This window comes from Cottoperca gobio, chromosome 3 (assembly GCF_900634415.1).
Source record: "Cottoperca gobio chromosome 3, fCotGob3.1, whole genome shotgun sequence".
Lineage (NCBI taxonomy): Eukaryota > Metazoa > Chordata > Actinopteri > Perciformes > Bovichtidae > Cottoperca > Cottoperca gobio.
In genome coordinates this window covers 8,473,951-8,489,541 of record NC_041357.1, presented here as the reverse complement: position 1 = coordinate 8,489,541, position 15,591 = coordinate 8,473,951, and the positions used below count along the sequence as shown (strand labels likewise).

Below are 15,591 nucleotides of genomic sequence, written 5' to 3'. Positions count from 1 at the left end.
CATATTGAGCAGAATCCAATTTGTTTCTGTATTTTTTCCTATTTCTGTAGTTAGCCGTTTTGGACACAACATCTTGTGGACAAAAATTGTTTATTTACATAAATCTAGCTAAAGCTGGGTGTTTATTGGTTTAATGAAATGATCTTTGCAGGGTCGATGAACCAAGCTTTTATCCAAACAAAGATTGATTTGGTTTCATTCTTTTGTTATCACTTCCAGCTATTGACAGATGGTGAGAAAACACTGTGTTTCTGGCACTTATACTCTGATTACAAATGCGTCATAGCGCCTTGAGATTGCTTTTAGCTTGGAAAGGCGCTTTACATATAAAATGTATTATTATTATTATCACTTTGTCACTGTGAGAAACTGAGGCGGAGACAGTCACAGTGATCTCATAGTCTGTGCCAAGTGATGTCTGGTCAGCCCTGATAAGGCAGAAGATGTGAGGTGAGTGAGCTGGATCTAGGCCTCTGGTCCTTCTCTCCTTCATATGGCTCCAGGACATTCAGGTCTAATTAAAATCGGTCTTCATACTGACAGCACTCCTGTGGCTATCAGCTGGGGAATAATTGGTGAAACTAAGATTGACCATATTGACCTCTAAGGGCTGCACATCTGCACAGCATCCTGAGTCCAAGACTGCAGTCAACTTCCTGTCTAACACACAGAGCAGACTCATAAATGTTCCTGGGACACTCGCATTATAACACTTTGGTGTAACACCCAGAGAACAGGATGTGGGACATGTGCTCACTTCTCTTTCAGAAATATTTATTCGGAAATTGAATGCAATACAAATACACAAAATCACGGGGCGAATACATGAACTAAGTTGCACTTTCGTTAACATTGCGAGATATGAATTCAGCAAAAATGTCCTAAAGTTGTTGGAATAATCAGAACAATTAGTTCCTAGCTGGAAAATTCACGTGAACGCCCCCTCAAGTTGAAAGCAACAACAGGGAAAGTCTACAAAAATGTTAGTACACGTTTACTGGCTCACCTGATCCATTTTATTTGCTCTTCGTTGTTACGCAAATACTGGAAACACTCTGCACAAGAACAAGGACCTACAACACATCTTTTTTAGCGCCCATGTTGTTTTCACGTTACAACTCAAAGCTCATGAACACACCAAAGTCGGAACAACGTCTTCCCAACTCTGGAAATGGGACCCCCCCCCGTGTGTGGTTTTGTCAAGAGCAGGACATCCTCATTAACCTACGCCAATCCAAGTCCAATTGTTTTAATTTAAAAACATATTAAAAGCATATGTAGTCCATATAAAACTTATAACATCATATGGAATGTATAATAAAAGGAGGGGTGGAATTACACAGGGTGTCGGCCAGTACAGCGAATATCTTATTTCTTGCAAATGACTGCAGCTTTATTGACCCAGAGGGATTTTGTGTGAGACTCAACTGATAAAAAACAGACGGTATTGGAGGGTATTGTTTCATAGAACACACAGTAAGTACAGTTAACTCCTCACTAGGTGCAAAACTGTAACAAAACAAAAAAGGCTGACCTAGATTATTGCAGTCCCATGGACGTGAATGACTGGAGAGCTCTGCAGTGTCGCCTCCTCGTTAGACCGACCACAGAGCCACATGACCAAAGAATGATACTCATCCCTGCCAGGCTGTCAGCCTGCTAAAAATACAATGCAAACCAACGCAGCAGTACTGTGGCACACGTTACATAAGGATTACACACACACACACACACACATATATATATATACACATATACATATATACACACACTGCATATGTGGGACAATCCTGAACTCCCACTGAAATCAAACCGCCTCTATTGTCTCTGCCTGCCCTATATTTCAAGAATGGAAGAAATTGCCCTGACAAAAACTGACAAACAGGGGACAGAACGAAAATGGAATTCTAGATGTCCCAGGTCCTACTTTCACTCAGCCATCAGTCAATCTTCTTTTAAAAGATGAAACCAGAAATCAGAACTACTTTTTTAAATGATCCAGTGTTTTACCAGGACAGCCTTGCATGTAGGTGCATTAAGTGCTGAGAAAGCATAACAGTGTGAAACACCCTTCTGTAGTCATGCACAGATCATCACTAGATTCCCTCCCAGGAACTGCATCCAAAAGAGGCAGAGCTGTGACTCACACCGTGCCTGACACATAAATATCTGCATCACATCTTAAGTGGTCTAATCCAAATATCTTAATTTTCTGGCTGCCCTACTTCTTCCCTGGCAGACTGACATGGAAGGGACTGCTTGACTTGGTCTTGAGGTAAACGCCCAGAGAGAAGTCACAACTGATTCCTCCCTACATAAAAAGCTGTGAACATTTAGGAGAGGTTGTGCTCAGGCAACAAGCCTCTTTAAAAAGGTCAGCCCTTCTCAGGGTTCGTGAGGCACTACACATTATATGTATGGGTTTCTGCATCGTTTATGGCGTGGGTTTGTTCAGCACAAATGCCTTAGTTCACAGTTTTCTCCAAGACTTTGCAGACTATTTGTCTTTGTAAAGCTGAAATCAGCATTTGACTAAGAGTGCCTTAATTGATGTGGTTAGCTTGCTTTAAAAAAGGTATTTTATATCATGACACAGCTGGATGCACAGATTATCTGATAGTCTACAGTAATCACGTGAGCGGTGTGGGAGCCACAGAAACTAGAGAAACAGACTTGATGGAAAAGCACCACAGGCCCAGAAACTTTAAACTCAGCCACATGAAGGGCCTTGTGCCAGAGCCGTAGACAAAGCTTCCCAGCCCAAACTCGCTGACTTACAACCACAGCAGGAGTTCCATAAGATGTCCAGACCCAACAGGCCTTCAGTCAATTCCACAAGGGTTTTGTTTCAGCCAACGTGACAGGGGAACAATTTCCAGCTGTCTCGAGTTCACGAGGACCAGGGGCCAAAGAAACTCACCAAAGGGACTGTCGTTCGAGGATCAAGCGGCCCAGTTGCTGCTCTCGGCTCCAGCTGTATAGACATCCAGCACAGAGACAGCCACAGCAGGGCAGACACGTGGAGGAGGTGAAAAGGAATGTGCGCAAGAACATAAAACGCAAGCCAGTAGGAAGCCTCACGAGCCAAGCATCTGCTTCTTGTTAGCCCTGAGGGGTGGGCGTTTGGCTCTTTGGCTCCTTTTTAGCAGCATCAGGTCATGTAATGTTGTGGAAGAAAGATGACCACTGTGAGAAATAAGTTTGACTTTTTCCATTTAATACAGTAAATCTGTACACCTGACGTGTTATTTAACCCATTCAAACAAAAGGTGAGAGAAACTCAAGTGGAGCTGTTCCACGTTTCTGCAGCATACATCTGAGTGAAATGTAATAGAGTTACTTCTGGTTGTGATATAGGTACATCTTATAACCTCACAGCTCCCAGAACAACTATCAAAAGAATAAAAATACAGATATAAAAAGAAGAATGGGTAACAAGCTTTAGACTTTGACAGCTTTGTGCATATTTAACGTTGGTACTGCATCTCCTACCAGCCTCTGGTATCACCATCAATTATCAATTTAATTACACAACAACTAGCTCTAGACGTGCAACTAAATTGCTTTTAGATGGAGTCAATGTCAATGTGTGTGGTGTGCGTGTGCGTGTGTGTCCAGTAGACAGCATGCAGAGAAGAGAGTCAGGATGCATTAACCAACAGACATTGTATTTTTAATTAGGTATGTGACTATTTGTTGCCGTGAGGTTGGTTTTTTCATGTTGGCATTCTTAAGCAGTGGTGCTTTTTTTATAGATTGAAACTAATTTTCCCTCAGGGACAAATAAAGTCAATCTTGTTTTACAACAACCAAGAACAGCGTTCCATTTTCTAACAAAATAACAATACACATGGTGTTTCCCACAAATTATGTGTCAGTCACACATATTCTCGTGTTTTGGACAAATCAAAAAGAAAATTGGACTGAGAGGTGTATTATTATAATTTTGTATTATATTTCAGCAAAACCCAGTCAGCGTTGCAAAGGTGCAATGTGTGAAGTGCCAGAACACAGTGCTGAGATTCATACTGACTGTTGAAATTTAGTCAGCTTTAGTCAGACATTTACAAAAGACGGATCCAGAGACACAAATTAAGTAGGTAAAAGAGTGGAGATGGTTTGTGGATTTTAGAGTTCATCATTATGACCAGCGTATGACCAACACCATATTTACTGCTGATATTCGGGCTGGACCCGAATATTTAACTATCCGATAATTCGTTCGTAGGCTAGGTATTACATTTTCAATTTTGGGATTTGATTATTTGGGTGTTTTTGTTGTTTTTTTATGAGCGCCTCGGTATTACAAACATGTATGAAACATCCCAAACCTTTTGGAAAATATTGTTTTGTTCAATAGCAAAACAACAATAATAATAATAATTAACGCCTTTAATTAAACCAAAGTACACATATTGCAGTGATATGTCGTCCATCTCAGCTGCAGAGCAGAGTTTGCTTTGCAACTTATATGAATATGTGCCGAGGGTCCCAACACACGCATGGGTTCACCAAGTTCACTGCAACGGAACCAGACTAGAGGCCAGCGTTTATTATGAAGACAAGAAAATATGTTATTCAAAAACCATCTGGACAGTTTCAGGGTCAGTTTTCTTTGACCCATCATTGACAGGAGTTAATATATAAAGGGTAGCTGGCTCCAAATAAGCTCCATAACCTTTAATTAATATTAGAAAATGATAGCTGTGAATTCAAACATGTGACAAAGGGGTAAATTATCATCAATGCAGGCATCAGGATTACTTTGGATAAAGGATTCATGAATCATCAGACCCATTTTATTTTTGCTTGCAGGACCAGTAAACATTTGAAACATTCATTTCAAGAGCCTGCTTGGGACTGTTTACAGGAACTCAAATACATTTAGTTTTAGTGAAGATGTTGCTGAAAATTATGAGAGAACGGTACCAATTTTCAACAACATCTCTATGGGTGTTGACTACACAGCTAGACAAACCGCTATAAAAAGTCAAGATAATGACTTTTGGAAACAAGTGTCTCAAATCCCAGATGATTCAAATTTAATTTTTCTCTTAGTATTTCCACTCTGCAGGCTTGACTCCTGAATGACCAAGGAGATGGGACTGTTATTTAAAAAACACAAACCCTCTGAAGTGGCACAGCTTTGTTGATATGCACAACAAAAAATACTGTCAAACAAGCATCAAGGTTACAGTACGACGCAGCAGTATTCATTGAATATAGCCAAAGGTTTAGCTGCCGCTTATTTTTGCCTCCGGAGGAACTCTCCTTGACTTCATATTAAATCTTCAAGCTTAACCTCTTGTCAAAGCAGGAGGAGGATGCTCAGGGTCGGACACGGAGGTTGTATCTATTAATACTCACTACTTGCCTTTACATGAGCAATGTGACTCATTCAACAGATCAAAAGTCCATTGAATAATGTAGAGCGTACTCTACTATGTAGAGTGGAGGATCAATGGGTAGAAAATAGAAATAACAATGTCAGGGTTAGCAATTTGTGCCCTGCCTATAACAAACATGAAAAACGCCAATACTACTGTGAGGTGCTTCAGTATAAAGAAATTGGTGAGCATTCCAAGTGCATAGAAAAACTTTGTACAAAAGGTCTTGACCTACATTTTGAAAGATGTTTTGTAATTCCACTCAGGTTCAGGGCAATCTTTCTCTCTTGGTGTGGAGGACTGTGATGAGTTTGTTATGGATAATTAGGCACAAACCGTGATGGATGGTGATGCAGCAGCGTGACACTCAGACTTTACCTGACAGCAACTGATCCTATTAACATCACCCACTGATTACATCTACAGAAAAGAAAAGAAAGTAAAAACTATAAGCTATGAATGAATAAACCGGGGCACTCATCACCTCCATGGATTTTTAAGGCTGACACCGATAACAATATTTGAGTTTAAAGAAATTGACATAAATACATAATATTAACAAACCATTCCCTTAAATTTGTTTTATAAAAGAATTGTGATCACGATGTGTACTAAACAGGACATTTTGCAGTAAAGCAGTAAATAAACTTGCTCTAGTGGACAAACTAAATGGCCTAGAACTTATTTTAGCATTTCTTTTGAACCATTATTATTTGTGTATTCTATACCTTATTAGATAAAAGAGAGAACAAGGCAACAAGGGTACCCAGCCGGAAATGGGGACGTTCATGGTTACCCTCTTAACTCCGGAGAGAGGGTAACCATGAACCAAAACGTTGCCATTCTAAAGGCCCTGTCACAGATATCCGTATGGCAGAAATGTATGCTGGCGTATATGAAAATTGTCAGAGTCCAAATACGTCCAACCTTTCATCGGATCGGAAAAGTGAACATATACAGATACGCATGTCTAACCTATTGATAGAGCATCACTTACTAATACAAAATGTATCAGACGAATGCCCAACGAATGCATAACTTATACAAAAATATCGCGTATACAAAATATCAGCAACACGCTGGTTTACGTTGATATAAGGTAAGGTATAAGTAGTATTCGTTAAGAGCTCGCTGTGTTACGCTGGGGTGCGTTGTTGAACGCTGATGTTTGAGCATATTCCAAATTACCGGACGTACCCAACGTGTGTCTTCAAGTTATGCAGACGTTACACATAAGTTACGTTAGACATACGTGAATACGGAATAAGTACGTGAATACTTACCTATGTAAATATAGTACATAAATGCCTACATGAATACGTTAGAGGTACGTTAGATATAGGCTACGTCGGCTGACGGTGAACCCTACAGCCAATTTATTGATGACGAGTGGATACCCTATTCGTAACCTATGTTAAGATTATGCCTGGCGACGGAGTAAATTATTAAACGTGTTTCTACAGTACAGCTAGCGTTTTAGCGTTAATATAGTATATAGCAGGGGTCGGGAACCTATGGCTCTTTCGATGACACAATATGGCTCGCAGACAATTTTAGTAATCAAGTAATAAATAATTATACTGTGTCATTTTAAAGTAAAACTTTTAGCAGCGGATTATTTTTTTTGTTCTCCGCTCTCCTTTTCTCCGCCCTGTCGGTGTGTTCTGTACTGTACTGTCGGTATGTTCGCACATGTGTGTGTCGGCAGTGAAGCCCCGCCCTTTGCGAAACCGAGCAGAGGAGAAACTGCGCAAAGCAAGCAGTAGACCAGGGGGGTCAAACTCAATCACAGAGAGGACCAAAATTAAAAACTGGGACTACGTTGAGGGTCAAACACAGTCCACATTCATTGAACAGGGTACACATATTGGATAAAGTGCAAAAAGATATGGAACATATTTAAGTCAACTGCAAACGGATTGCTGAGCAGTTCAATTTAAATTTCTGAGCTGCAAAGTTGGCAAATGCGCTTAGTTCATCAGCAGAATGTGCTGTCGGGAACACAGCGGTGGAGATGTTTGTCAGTGTTTGGAAACCAAAGTTTCCTTCTGCATCAGAGTCTCCCACAGGCAGCTCGGCTTGGAACGCTCTCACTGCATCATACATGTCCGTGATCACACAGCCCTGAAGCTGCAGGTTTAACAGTGAGATGCTTCGTTGTGTCGCACAAATAGTCCAGCTCACATCGTCACAGAGATCTGTGGTGTGTTTCCCTTTGCTTTCCAAAAACTGGCAGATTTCCTCACGCATCTCGAAAAATCTATTCAGCACTTTCCCTCAACTCAGCCATCGCACCGCCATGTTCAGAAAAGACTTAAATTGACTCTTATAAAGTTTCCTTTCTGTGTTACGGTGCTTATTACATGTTCCATCTCCAGAGCTTTACAACACAGCGCTTCCTGGTGTAAGATGCAGCTGACTGTGTATCTTTTGCCGCATCCTGCCCACTAATCCGCTCTTTTCGTCACATCGCAGACTCTCCATCTGTCGTCAGTCCAGTCAGTTTGTCCCGGGACAGTTTCATTTCTCACACATTTAGATACTTCCTCGAATATGTATTTTCCCGTGGTTGTGCCATGCATTGATTTAATTACTAACACCGGCGGGCCAGTTATGACAGACATATGATATTTTCTCGCGGGCCGGATATAATTGCCTTGAGTTTGACACCCGTGCAGTAAACACTGAAACGTGCACTTGAATGAGATAAATAACGTAAGCGTTTAGTTTATTTAATAAAAGAGCGCCTGTTCAATGAAACACTGATAGCGCTTTTAGTACTCGGAGACGTGTTATACTTAAAAATGCATGCATAAAGTTGCATTCAAATTTATTAAATATATGGCTCTCAAGGAAATACATTTAAAAATACCTGGTATATAGGGTCCCTGTGAGTAGCTCATTCTCACTTCTTCACAGCACGTCTTGATGAATACATCAACCCAGCATCAGAGAGCATGGAGGATGCTGAGAGGCTGCAACAAGAGTACATTCTAGCCGTTCTCCAGCATCAGCATGACGTGAACCAAATGGCACTTTTCCAACTCCGTTGGCCAGACGCTCTGATACATTTTGTATAAGTAAGTGATACGCTATCAATATGTTGGACATGCGTATAATAATTTGTATTAGTTATGTATACGTCAGCTACAGCACCGCTGTGGAAAGGTTAGACGTATTTGGACTCTGACAAATGTTTTGCTACTATTCATATACGCCGGCATACGTTTCTGCCACACAGAACTGTGTGACAGGGCCGTATGTCTGGCGTGTTCGGCGTATCATCTGCATCCCTCGAACGATCACAACTTACCCTTAATTTATATCAACCTATTGCCGATATTCCGTATGCGCCGGCATACGTTTCTGCCATACGGATATGTGTGACAGGGCCTTTACCCACTTATTCATGCATGTCTGTACTTACTGTACCAACATACACACAGATACCAATATACCTGAAAAACACTAATAACAGCAAATATATCGTCCTGACTGATTCATCTATCTAGATCCAGACAATAAACAGCCTCCTGGAATTTTTATGCTCTAAATCAATTTTTCCCAATCTCCATACGCATTCATTGAAATCCCACTTACTATATCTAATCAACAGAGGTTTGATTATCAGATGCAACCATTTATGGAGCCTCCTACACATTATCTTTCATTATGCGCAGTGACATTTACACTTGAAACCACCGTGTAAGCATGAAAAGTAATTGGAAAAAACAGCTACAGGGTAAAATGCATTTCAAGGTCATATTTCAGTATATCGATATCAAGGTAAACACTGGGATCACAATCCCTCAGGCTTAAACTCAATACAAGAGGTTACCATCCTGGCTCTGTGTACAGTATTAAGCACAGGGAAGTGCAAACGCAGAGCCCTGTGAGAATTAATACCATGTCTCCGGGAAACCTGATCTCCCAACCTGCCTACTCTCCTAGTCTGATCTTTTAATTCCCTAGTTGGCAGAAAACCATTTTTAAGAGTGGTGTTTTGCCTTCAAGTCAGAAAAGTGATTTATATAAACACACATATTCGTTTTCCAGTGTGACCTCTTTTTATTTGCAGCTGGTTTACTTTGGAGTCTGGCAGTTTTGATTTAGTGACGTTTTTAGTCTCTGCTGATAAGCGCCCATTTCTGTCTGAATGAGGAGAAGAAAGGGAAGACAGTGAATAATCCTTTACCCTTGTGAACCTAGTAGACCACACAGCACCAGCAGCAGCAGAATAATGTGAGTCAGACAATTACAGCCTTCACCAGTGGAGCCTTGACTGTGCCAAAAAGACATCTAAGAAAGTTTCAGTTAAATATATTTCCTCAAAGTGGAACAGATTGGAAAATCAGACTTTAATGTAGCCAAATTTAGCCAAGGAAAAATGTGTGTTCACTTCTGTGAGTGTAAGTGCAGTTTTATCCAATTTCAGAACCTGTTACACATTTTGATTGGTTTACGGATATTTTTTTAAGTCCGAATTTATCTGCCTTTTAAAGAAAGTGGGAGAGAAAGAGGAGTCCAGAGGGATGCTCACGTTGCTCTGTCTCTGGCAGAACATTTTGGCTCCCTAAGTCCCATTCAGCTACTGAACCTCTGCTGAACCAAACTTTAGTGAGAAGTGAAAGTGAAAAAGCACTAACACCTGAACCGAGTGAGATGCGTTTTTGTGTTCAGACACAAGACTTTGCCAGGAGCTATGAGTCTCACTTTAGATGACTCAGTGACCGACGCCCAGATTCATCTTGCCTAACACCAGATGCCACCCACCAAGTGAAGATACATCCTGCCTTTCTCCCTGCAGACAATACTCTTACAGCTAATTAGTGTTAGTGGATGGTATTCCCCGGGAACGTGTAATCCTGTTCTTAGTTGTTCTGCAGGCAAATCTAAAGCAGTTTTTCTTTCCTAGTACAGTGTCTCCTTTTGGATATATTGTATACGGTGACCACGCTGTGCTGCGACCTTCTAACAATGTCCTGCTTTCATCAAAGAATTCTTCACGTCAAGAAATTCAGTTCTACTTCCAACAAGTCTTGTTAATCAAATCTTAGGTTTGTGGTATAATCTCAATCTAGCTTTTATCCATCTATATCTATACTTCCTTCACAATGATATTGTGTCTATCAAAACCTTAAAAATGTGGCACCAAATTCATAATACATTTCTAGATGTTTGTTTTTTTCTAATAGATATGATATAACCTACTTAATAATGTATTTTTGTTTCATTTAAGCAATGTTTCCTGTACACCTGTTAGTGTTAGGACTACATCAAGGCCCTGGTGGTGGTTTAGTGGTTTGGGTAGTGGTCTAGTGGTCAGGCTTCCAAATACGACTCCGGAAGATTGCGAGTTCAATAGCAGGGCTGCCACCATTGTGCCCCTGAGCAAGGCACTTAACCCCAAGTTGCTCCGGGGGGACTGTCCCTTTGACTGTAAGGCGCTCTGGATATGAGCGTCTGCTAAATGACATGTCATCAAAATGAAAACAGAAGCATTTGAGAAGTTTGGCTTATTTAGTTGAGGGTTTTCATAGAAAAGACTGTTTAAAGTATAATAGAGGGTAATGATTCAGTTTCTTTACTGAAAGAAAGACATTCTTTTATTAATATTGGTGGTGTCACTATCATAACCAAATGATACCCAGACCTACCCAAAAGGCTTTTTAAAAAAGCAACTCAAATATGTGATTTAATGGGCTTGAACAGCTTGCTATAAATATTTCTATGTGGACAAATCTCAACCAGAGTTTTTTTTGCTTTTTTTAAACAGCGTAGTTGTATTTATTATTGATATCCTCAAAGGAAATATAAAACCTAAAAACATCTGCTGGTGATGTACTGAGCATATTCTTTTATTTATTGGCTACACGTAAACACAGTTTAGAAAATGTTTAAATATAATGCATGCACGGTATGCATCCCTTAGAACCAAGGAGCAAGAACTTCTTTCTAGACCGACCATGTTGCATCTGTCAACAATCATACAGAAATCATCAGAGACCATGTGAGCAATTTTAACACTCACAGGAGCAGGAAATAGACAAGAGTGCAAAAAGCATGACTGTCACTCATTTTTAGCAGTTCCAACTCTTGCTCTGCTTCTCTTTTGTACAGTCACCATCTCTTTTACTATCTCTAACTGAGTATAAATCACAGATGAATATATCCAGTTGGCGTTGAACAAAGAATTGTTAATAACCCTTCTACTGTGAGGCACATAAAATGCCAACGGTATAAAAACAAAGTTTATAAGCTGAAGTGCAAGCAAGCATTTCAATTATCCTGGAAACAGGAGTTTAGTTGGGTGGCATTGGAGGATGTGGAGATTCATTCACTTGAATAAAGATTAAACATGACAATTAACTTTAGATGTTATTGTTATTTTGATAACTGCTAATAAATGTACCATTTTGTATGAGGGCAAGTAAAAATGTACTTCATGCAAGTAGATTACTAACCCACTTGCCAGAGAGAAAAAACCATTAATGTTGAACTCATTAGAGCCCATTTTACCAATCTCCAAGTTCATAGGCCATTTCAGTCTGCAAATTATCTTAAGCAGTGGTAGGCCACATGGTACAGCTCTGGTCTACTCGACTCACTTTGGTTACCAGGTGCTTTTCTCTCTTTTGTTAGTAGTACCCCCTCAGTGTAGTGTGGGGTGATCAGATGTTAGCCGTAGCAAAACCGCCTGAAACTGCCACGGCAGACACTCCGAATCCTTTCATTGGAAACCAAACAGAAACCTCTTCACTTTGTCGTAGTGTACTCCGTATTTTTGCTAACAGCCATTTATTTAATTTTTTTATCTGGGTCGAATTAATAAAACAAATGCGATCGCTATTGACAGTAGTTTGCTATTTAAAAATGCTGGGGTTTGTGCAAGTTGTCCCGTTTTAATGTCACCCTTTAGTATAGGATCAGTTTTGACTTGTGACTTTCTTGTGAAAACCCATGTGCAAAAAACACTGAATGAGGGTTTATTTAAGCAATAGCTCACGATAGGCCATGGTATATGGTCATTATATCACAGTTAAGGGGGTTGTCGACCCTCCGCGAACTGTGATATAATGAGCATATACCATGGCCTGTCGTCAGCTATTGCTTTTATAAAACGGTTACCAAGTGTGGCAATATGAAAGAAGAATACACACTCCAATTTAAATAGTTTTTATTATTAAATAATGATGTTCAAAATAAAATAGTCCCTCCGTTGCCTTCTGCACAAAACATAGTGTGAGGTGGTTGCTATGCAACAACACTAACAGCTAGCAAACATATTTGGTCTACCTGCTCTTCACGTAGCTCTGCATGTCGTCTTTTAGGGGCTTTTTTCTCTGGAGATAGGCACTGATCGATCCACTCCTCCAGAGTAAAGCTTTGTAAGTTTGTTTCTTAACGGACGTAATTTAACAGCTGTAACGGTTGTAGCTTTTTCTCAGACGCGGAGGGATACTGACTTGTTGTGAAAAGTTATTACAATTCTACCCGTATATACTCATTATACCACGGCTAAGAACCAATCAGATTGCTTGATTTGACATGTCCGTTTTATAATTGAAGATAGACTATGGCAGGCGATTCTTATACAAGGTTACATCTTAGCCCGGTCCAATCGATCCAAAGTGTTGCAAACTTCTCTGCATCTTAATAGCACCACATAGATCCAAAACTTCTTTACCCATGGTCAGGAAGGAACTGCCCTACGACGTGTCGTAAATAATTAAAATATAGATCTGCATATTTAGCAATATAAACATAACCATAGCCTAGTCTACCTATACTCTATTCAAAGTATACATACACTGTTGTATGAACTTGAATAATATTAGAACATGTAATAATAACATATACCAAATACAAATACGAGTCTTAGACTACAACATCAGACTTCAACTTACTGTGAACTTCCAGTTGTTCTTAGGCTAAACAAGTTAAAGTGAATGCTACAGTGAAATACCTGATCATCCCTTAAGTATGAGAGGGGTGAGCGTCTACATTCTGTAAATGAAAGCTCTATGAAGGGGGACTCTTATTTGCCCATTTTGTTTGTTATCTACTGAATTACACAAGATGGGAATAACATGCACCCCATGCCTTTAGGTATTAGCACCATCACTAATGCCGTAAAGGAGGGGACATTTGGTGCTTGTTATAGGAGGACAGCAGGCATTAGCCCTGAGGCTGGGGTCAGGATAAGAGGAACTAGGGTTACTGAGTGTACCTGAAGTCGTCAATCAGCTCAGCAGACACAGTCTAGTTGTCTGGTGCTTTGATCTTTTTGTCACTGCCGTAAATCCTCTTTTTTGATGGACCTGCGCAAAACTACACAGCCCAGTCGAGGAACCATTGGCTCTCGTGGTGCCATACTTCATTTCAAGTGTGAGGACTCTTTTTCCTCTCTGGCATTCCAATAAAGCGCCCCTTCTGCCCTTCGAACATGAACAGACACGACCATAAGACAGAAAACAAACATCCCATCCATCATGTGCAAAACAACAAGATCTCACCATGAGAAATTCCATGATATGTGAAGAGTCTCTTGAATGAAAAAAGCCCACAAAAAACAGGCAGAGGATTTACAGTATCACAGTGTAGGTTACCTTTCTGGTATGTGGAGCTGAGGTTTTGAAATGACAGGCTTGATAGTATTTCTGTCACAAGTATGATTTGAACAAACTTGTCTGTCCAGTGCAACACCACTAAATGATCCAAGGGGAATTTTTTATTTGGGGGGAAGTAAACCCTGATGGCAGCTGTCACCAATGCTCCTGTCTGATGTATAGTATCAGAACTCCAAGCTGGACTCCAAGAGTCTCCCTTTCTACAGCTCAGTTTGCTCAAATTGCTCAGACAGACATATTAGCAGTGATGCACCACAATACAAGTGAACATATTCCGCAAATTTACATATTAGCTAGCATATATATGCAAGGCTGCATTAATATTAGTGTACACTCGCCGCTCTTTTCCCCAGCGATGAACTCACTGGGAAAGCCTTTTGCTTTACACCACCAGTAACAGCTTTACAAAAAAAACACTGACAGCCTTATAGTCCAGCCTTCTTCATAGATGTTTTTAATCTATATATCCATAATGTTGTCATCCTGATTGTCTATACTGCTAATGCATTATGTTGGCCATTCTTATCTATTGCATGTATGTCCGTCCAAGGAGAGAGGCAAAACTACAAACTGAACAACCTAAAATATCCCCAAGCAAGGACGGTGTGTACACGATGAGGGTAGCTAGTGTTTTGATGTTATTTTTAGTTCTTAACGACCGGCATGCTAGCGGGTATAACAGACATATATCACTGGAAGACCACAGGTTTAATGTGGTGGGACTAGTGTTTCGCTGCCACCCAGCACAGGTGAATAAAATATTATCAAATTGGCGTGTATTTGTAAACAACCTGTGGCACATAGACTACAGTACTTCGTGAATGAATCACCGAGGTAACAAGCATGGGGAGCATCGCGTCAATGCAATGAGGGCAGAATTGTCATTAGCGTCAGTTAAAATACAAAACAAACGCAAACTGATACACAACACAAGTGAGCTGACACAGCTAGCATGACGGCTTTCTAGCTTGTTGAAACTAGCAGCTGTTGGGTAAATCCCTCCCCGGTCAGGCAGTCACTATAACGGTTCATCATCTCGCACGTTACTTACCCCGCTTCTTGTAGACCTCAAATTAGTCCTCACACACACACAACTTCCCCCGGTGTCGTCTACCGGTGCTGTTTCATTTTAGCAACGTCGGTACCAAAAAACGGTGACTTGACCTGTAAGGATGTTGTTTTAATGTTATGCTTTGGTCTCAGAGATTAACCGTTAGCTGTCCAACCGCGCAAGGTTTCTGGTCTGTCTGTCAGTCACTGTGCGGAGCCGGCTGTCCACTCCGCCGCCATCTTGGTTTGTGATGGGAATCCGCCACACGCACACACTCAAACACGCGCGCGCGCACACAGGACCCTGTATTTCTATACATGTGAGGACACTGATTGACGTAATGCATTCCCTTGACCCTATCCCTAAACATTTTAATTGTATATTAATGTGATTGTATGTATATGCATGCAATGAATGTGTATCATATAGGGTGAGACTAACGTGTTATGTATTGTATTTTAGAAAAAGTCTAAAACTCAAATTGGTTCTTACAAAGATAGATCTTCCGCACTTGCACACAGCC

At 40.5% G+C, this 15,591-nt stretch overlaps 1 protein-coding gene across 1 annotated transcript in view; it reads right to left on the bottom strand.

Moving 5' to 3' along the window:
* Positions 1-15,317, bottom strand: part of LOC115026029 (C-myc promoter-binding protein-like) — a 73,535-nt gene extending 58,218 nt beyond the window's left edge. Inside the window, 1 exon segment of the mRNA XM_029458571.1 lies at positions 15,069-15,317. The gene's annotated coding sequence lies outside the window, so the exon portion shown is untranslated.
* Between the last annotated feature and the right edge of the window lie 274 nt (positions 15,318-15,591).